We start from the raw sequence: 6636 nt of genomic DNA, 5'->3' as shown, positions 1-6636 counted from the left end.
TAAACCCTTAGCCAGACTCATCAAGAAAAAAGAGAGAGAACTCAAATCAATAAAATTAGAAATGAAAAAGGAGAAGTTACTACTCAATACTGTGTAATAACATATGTGGGAATAGATTCTGAAAATGAATGGATATATGTATAACTAATTCGCTCTGCTGTATACCTGAAACTAATACAACATTGTAAGTCAACTATACTCCAATAATTTTTTAATAGTTTTTGGTTTTTTGGGTTTTTTTTTTTTTCTTTTTTAGGGCCACACTGGTGGCATATGGAGGTTCCCAGGCTAGGAGTTGAATCGGTACTGCTGTTGGCCTACACCACAACCACAGCAACACAGGATCCAAACCGCATCTGTGAGCTACACCACAGCCCACGGCAACGCTGGATCCTTAACCCACTGAGCGAGGCCTGGGATCAAACCTCATGGCTCCTAGTTGGATTCGTTTCCGCTGTGCCACAACAGAGACTCCCAATAAATTCTTTTAATGACAGTGATTGTCACATTGCAAAGTCCTACCTCAGTAAACACACTCAGTCTTCTCAAAGTCTGCTCAAAGATGTTCAAAGAACCACAGCATCGACATTAACCCAGAATGTGTTAAAAATGCAAATTGGGACCCAGGACAGACCACAAAATCAGAAACTCTGGGCATGGAGCCAGAGTTCTGTGTTATAAGAAGGCCTCCAGATGATTGTGATGCGTACCAAGGCTTGAGAGGAACTATCTCAAAGCAGAGGCTTCTCAAACTTGAGTGCATCTTGGAAGTCCCTGGAAAGTCGATCAGAAGCACCGATTCAAGAATAGGAGAGAAGAAGGGTGTTCTTAAGAGAAAAAAATCATATTAGAGAGAAAGCCAGGCATAAATGAAATGGTAGTCAGATCTTATAGCATGAAAAAAATTTTATTAGAGTCAGTGACCCAGACTTAAAGCATTCTAACCAAGGATGAAGAGCAAGATCTTGGGCTTGAACTACAATCACGACCAGAGGTGAGGACCATGTTTCAAAGTACTGAGAAACGCTGTGTTAAACCAACCCTTGCAGACCAGCACACAGATTGCTGCTGTATCATGTGACCGAGAAGAAGGGAGGAGACTGGGAGAATCTGCCATAGTTTGCTTATCTGGAAAGTGGAGTCCTGGATGGGAACTTCCTTGTAGGACACTATGAGCACTGCACAGTTTCTTGCAAGGGAAGTACTTGTAACGTTGTCCGCAATGCTGGAAGGGTTTTCATCACTGATGATAATCCGTGTTTTGATTCTCAACAAATGCTTTTCCCATCCATTTCTTTCCTTGGGGCACAAGGTGTGCTCGAAAAAAAAAAAAAAAAATCATACCAATGGCTTTTAATGGAAAGGGTTTTGAAGACACTTCTCACAGAAAATACCATCTGGCCCAAAAGTCCAGGCACAAGTTCTCACTGAGCAAGCATTTAAAACGAGAGGAGATCCTGAGCGGAGACCTTCAGCAGAAGCAGACTGCGTGGAGAAACCTCCTTCCGGTTTTCTGCTCTGCTGCCAGGAGCCACTCAGTCAGACTACCCACCACGTGGTCCACCTACTGAGGCATTGGCAGAGCTCACAGATAATCAAAGCTCCAAGGGAGATGGCCTCCAGTGTGTCCTCTGCGTCCAAGTTAATCACATGCAAAGGCTGGAAGGTCTCCTGTTTTCTACAGTACAGATCTTTCAATACCCTGTTACAGACTTTCTCTGCACAGGTAAAGATGACACTGAAGGGACACCTGCAGTCCTGAAGTCTTTCTGGGCATGGCTTGATTCTCTTATTTCTTTCCAGGATGTTTAAGATGCCATTGCTACTGTAGCGTTCTCAGTCTTTTTGGAGAGGGTGCCTGCGCATCTCTCATATGGGGTGGAGAAATTGTAGAACGCAGGATGGTTGGGCATGGGCCCTGGGAGCTTCACAAGGGATCTTGCTCTGAAAGACTTGACATGGAAGCCTTCCTGGCTGAGGATGCTCCTGGGTCTCCATGCTCCCGTTCATATTATTCATACAGACCACAGCCAATATGAGCAGTTTAGAGGGCTTGATGGCAGCCACATGGGACTCCAGGCACATGAGTGGGTGGCAGTGGCTGAGGGCTCTCTAAAGCCAGGAAGCTGACTGTCGGGGTCTAGCACTTCCAATTAGCATGGGCCAAAGAACAGAGACTGCCTTTACATGGAGTCACCTCCCCAGGGTAGGTGGAGAACTTGTGATTGATTGATTGATTGATTGATTGACTCTTGGTTGACTGGGTTTTGATAATGGGTTCTGACCAGGGAACCCAATGCAGTCATTAGAAAATCCACTCATTAAATCACCCCAACCTCTGCTTCTCCATAACAGTGGGGCAAGGCCCTAGGTGTGTTTTGAAATCCAGTTAGCCCTGTGAGTTCAACTGTTTGGTGCTGCTATTGATATGAACACCTAGACTATTGTGGGCTTGTCATTGGCCTCTCCTGAGGGGCATGTGGAAATGTGTTTTGCATTTCCAAGCTTAACACTTAATTCAATGATAAATAAAAACCTTTTTAAAAGTGTATGATAGTTTTAAATTTTACTTTTTTTTTTTCTTTTTCAGGGACTCTATAAATGTTGGATCTTCTTTGCCTGCATCCTCTAGTCTTTGGTTTTACTCTTACCTTTTAAAGTCTCTTTCTTTTATTTCATCTTGGTACTCTTAGCTGTTTTCATTCCTCTCTTACTGTTATTCCTCGGGCATCTTATATTTTTTTTCTTCATTTCTGAGGTAATTTTGTCCTTTTCTGCTAACTCTTTCCTGAATTTGGGAAACTCTCATTTTGCATTTTTTTGTTGTTTTGGTTGTCTATTTTTCTCCTGAGCTTTCAAATCTTCCTATCTGCAAATGCTTGTTTAAGGATATTTAATTCAAGATAGGGCATTCTGGGAGTTCCTGTCATGCCTCAGTGGTTAACAAATCCAACTAGGAACCATGAGGACATGGGTTTGATCCCTGGCCTTGCTCAGTGGGTTGAGGATCCAGCATTGCCATGAGCTGTGGTGTAGGTCGCAGACACAGCTCAGATCCCGAGTTGCTGTGGCTCTGGCATAGGCTGGCGGCTACAGCTCCGATTAGACCCCTAGCCTGGGAACCTCCACATGCTGCAGCTGCAGCCCTAGAAAAGGCAAAAAGACAAAAAAAAAAAAAAAAAGGGGTGTTCTGCAATAATTTTGCTCTGCTTTGTCATTGGTTTTGGAGAAAGAATTTTATCAGCTGAAATATTTTCATTCTTATTTTCTGTGTTATGGTATGTTGCCTGCCATTTTCTGTTTAGATTTAACATCTTATATTTTTCTAGACCAGCAATTAGAGGTAATTCTGTGTAGACAAGGGTAAAGGATTTAAGAGGCTAAGTTTCTTAGTTCAAGAGTGTCCTCTTCTATTGATATAGTGAAGTGCTTTTTTTTTTAAATTTTAATAGCATATTTTGTTGAACTAAATAACCAAAATATTGGGGGTTTTTCTTAAGTGGTTTTAAAAGAAAGTTTCTTTGGTCTCTATAGGACCCATAATTTCTGTTGTGATCTGTGCACACAGGTCAGAAAAAGAATTTTCCAGTATAGCAAAGTGAAGAAAAAGAAAAGTTTATTGAGATAAGCAACGTTGCCAGCACAGTGGGACGACTTTCTGATGATCAGGGAGAGCTGACCCCAAGTGCTCTGTTAAATGCTTGTAAAAATGGCCACATCTGTTTTTATAGCCCAGGGAATGAGGAGAGGTCTGGTGATACACCTGTGGATTGGCTGGCGAAAGAGAGGTCTTATGATACAATTGCTGGTTGGTTGGGGGCATATATGGCCACCGTAGGGGCAAAGTGAGGAATGGGGCACAGACCTTTCCTAGTAGGGGTAGATAGGAGTAGGGCAGGTTGCTCAAGGTGGGGAGAGAGGGTATTACAATGAGATGGGTGGGGAGATGATAAGGGTCTGGTAATTCTTGGCCAAAGGCTTTGAGTTTTAGCTCCTTGAAGAGGCCTTGAAATCCAACAATTTGTTTTCCTTCACCATCCCTCATCCAAGAGATTCCTCTCCCTTGGAATCATAGCTCCTTCCCATAAAAATGGTTCCTCATAGGATGCCACCTTTGGTCCCACATTCTTGAGGCCCTTTCTTCAATTCCCTAATAGAAAGTGCTCTGATCCATCAATAGTTTCTCACTCAGAGTGAGACTCTCACATTCCAGAAGTGGTTTTCTCTAAAGCTTCACCATCAGACTACACAGCAATCTCTTCTCCTTGTAGTCTCTGCCCTAAGCAAAGGCCCTGGAACTGGCTCTTTTGGTTTCAAATGTTAATTTTCCTACTCACATGTTACATATACTCTTATTTCCCTATTTTCACATATACTGAGGTTTATTATGCTGTAAAATTATTTAGTTTGTTCTTCTTGTGGATCTATATGTTCTTTGGAGGCTATATTGAGATATTTGGGTTTTGTGGTTGCCATTATCCTCCAGGAACCTAAAACAAAGTTTGTCACTTTCATTGGTAATTAAAACAAACAACTACTTTTGGCTTCATTGGTCCTCTTTATTGGATTATTTTCCATTTCATTAATCTTCACTTTGATCTTTCCTTCTTTCTATTTCCTTTCTGTCTATTCTGCTACTTTTTTTCTAACTTTTAAAATAGTGTTTAGGAGTTCCCTCCATGGCACAGCAGAAACGAACCTGACTAGGAACCATGAGGTTGTGGGTTCGATTCCTGGCCTTGCTCAGTGGGTTAAGGATCTGGAGTTGCCATGAGCTGTGGTGTATGTCACAGACCTGGCATGGATCTGGCATTGCTGCAGCTGTGGTGTAGGCCAGCAGCTGTAGCTCCAAGTTGACCCCTAGCCTGGGAACCTCTATATGCCACGAGTGTGGCCCTAAAAAGCAAAAAAAAATAAAATAAAATTTTTTTAAAATAAAATAATGTTCAGCTTTTCCTCTCTTCTAATACAAGCACTTAAGGCTACAAATTTCCCTATAACTTTAGTTGTATCTCACACATTTTGATGTGTGGTATTTTCATTAACCTACAGTTCTCAGTATTTTCTAATTTCTTTTTTTTTTTCTTTTTGTCTTTTCTAGGGCCGCACCTGTGGCATACGGAGATTCTCAGGCTAGGGGTCCAATCAGAGCTGTAGCCACTGGCCTACGCCACAGCCACATCAATGCAGGATCTGAGCCGCATCTGCGACCTACACCACAGCTCACTGAGTGAGGCCCTTAACCCACTGAGTGAGGCCAGGGATTGAACCCACAACCTCATGGTTCCCATTCAGATTCATTAACCACTGAGCCATGACAGAAACGCCAGTATTTTCTAATTTCTATTATTTTTTTATTGATCCATGAGTTGTTTATAAGTAAACTTATCAATTTCCAAATGTTTAAAGCTTTTTGTTATTGATTTCTAATTTAATTACATTATGCTCAGAAAATGTTCTCTGTATAATACAAATTATTCGAAATGTATTCAGACTTGATTTATGTCCTTAATGTAGTCAATTTTAGTTTTACATTGAGTCTTAAATTTGCATAATTGAATCCTCCAACTTTATTCTTTTTCAAAATTGTTTTGGTTAGGTTAGTACTATATAAATATTAAAATCAGCTTGTATCTATCTACAAAAAAACCTCTGCCAATATTTCTATTGGAATTGTATTAAGTTTATTGATTTACTTGGGCATAAGTGATATCTTAACTATACTGAGTTTTCCAGTCCAGGAACACAGTATGTCTCTCTGTTTATTCAGGTCTTCTTTGGTTTCTTTCATCATGGTTTTATAGTTTTTAGAACAGATCCTGCAAATATTTTGTAAGATTTATACTTATTTAATTTTTCAGTGTTATTGAAAATATTATTTTTAAACTTCAGCTTCCAGGAGTTCCCGTCATGGCACAGTGGTTAACGACTACGACTAGGAACCACGAGGTTGTGGGTTTGGTCCCTGCCCTTGCTCAGTGGGTTAATGATCCGGCATTGCCATGAGCTGTGGTGTAGGTTGCAGATGCAGCTCGGGTCCCGTGTTGCTGTGGCTCCTGCGTAGGCTGGTGGCTACAGCTCCGATTCGACCCCTAGCCTGGGAACCTCCATATGCCGCGGGAGAGGCCCTAGAAATGGCAAAAAGACAAAAAACAAAAACAAAAACTTCAGCTTCCAATTATTCATCACTAGATTGTAGAAATATGATTGATTTTTTTGTGCTGATTGATCTTTTGTGTGCTGACCCTACAGCATTGCTAAACTCTCTTCTAAGCTCTAGATTTCTTTTCTTTTCTTTCTTTTTTTTTTTTTTTTTTTTGTAGATTCCTTGGGATTGTCTACATAGAATCATGGCATTTGCAGACATGAGACGTTTCAGTTCTTCCTTTCCAACCTGTTTTCCTTCTGTTTCTGTCTTGCCTTAATGTACTAACCAGGACTTCCAGGACAAAGTTGAAAGGGAATGAAAAATCCTTGTCTTGTTCCTGATCTTAGTGGGTAAGCATTCACTCTTGACCACTGGGTATGATAGAGGGTTTTTGTACATGACATTTATCAGTCTAAGGAAGTCCCCTGCTCTGTTTATGAGAGTTCTTGTGGATATTATGAAAGTGTTTTATGGATGTCCATAAAAGG

At 41.0% G+C, this 6636-nt stretch overlaps 1 pseudogene; it reads right to left on the bottom strand.

The window, feature by feature from the left end:
• Window positions 1–1338: 1338 nt before the first annotated feature.
• On the bottom strand, window positions 1339–2211 carry LOC146406868 (RNA polymerase II subunit A C-terminal domain phosphatase SSU72 like protein 5 pseudogene; annotated as a pseudogene).
• Window positions 2212–6636: the final 4425 nt, after the last annotated feature.

This window comes from Sus scrofa, chromosome 1 (genome assembly GCF_054392235.1).
Source record: "Sus scrofa isolate SSC_HxYL_T2T_F1_AM1 chromosome 1, Sscrofa_HxYL_maternal_Yorkshire_Landrace_v2.0, whole genome shotgun sequence".
Lineage (NCBI taxonomy): Eukaryota > Metazoa > Chordata > Mammalia > Artiodactyla > Suidae > Sus > Sus scrofa.
Note: the sequence above shows the minus strand (reverse complement) of the source record. Positions and strands in the feature narration are given on the sequence as shown.